Below are 348 nucleotides of genomic sequence, written 5' to 3'. Positions count from 1 at the left end.
AGTCAGCTCCCAGTCTTGTTTTTGCTGACTGTATAGAGCTTCTCCATCTTTGGCTGCAAAGAATATAATCAATCTGATTTCAGTGTTGACCATCTGGTGATGTCCATGTGTAGTCTTCTCTTGCGTTGTTGGAAGAGGGTGTTTGCTACGACCAGTACGTTCTCTTGGCAAAACTCTATTAGCCTTTGCCCTGCTTCATTCTGGACTCCAAGGCCAAATTTGCCAGTTACTCCAGGTGTTTCTTGACTTCCTACTTTTGCATTCCAGTCCCCTATAATGAAAAGGACATCTTTTTTGGTGTTAATTCTAGAAGGTCTTGTAGGTCTTCATAGAACCGCTCAATTTCAG

This window comes from Bison bison, unplaced genomic scaffold, assembly GCF_000754665.1.
Source record: "Bison bison bison isolate TAMUID 2011002044 unplaced genomic scaffold, Bison_UMD1.0 scf7180017864476, whole genome shotgun sequence".
In the NCBI taxonomy this organism is placed as follows: domain Eukaryota; kingdom Metazoa; phylum Chordata; class Mammalia; order Artiodactyla; family Bovidae; genus Bison; species Bison bison.
The sequence above is the reverse complement of the archived record's forward strand: the minus strand, read 5'-3'. Positions refer to the sequence as shown.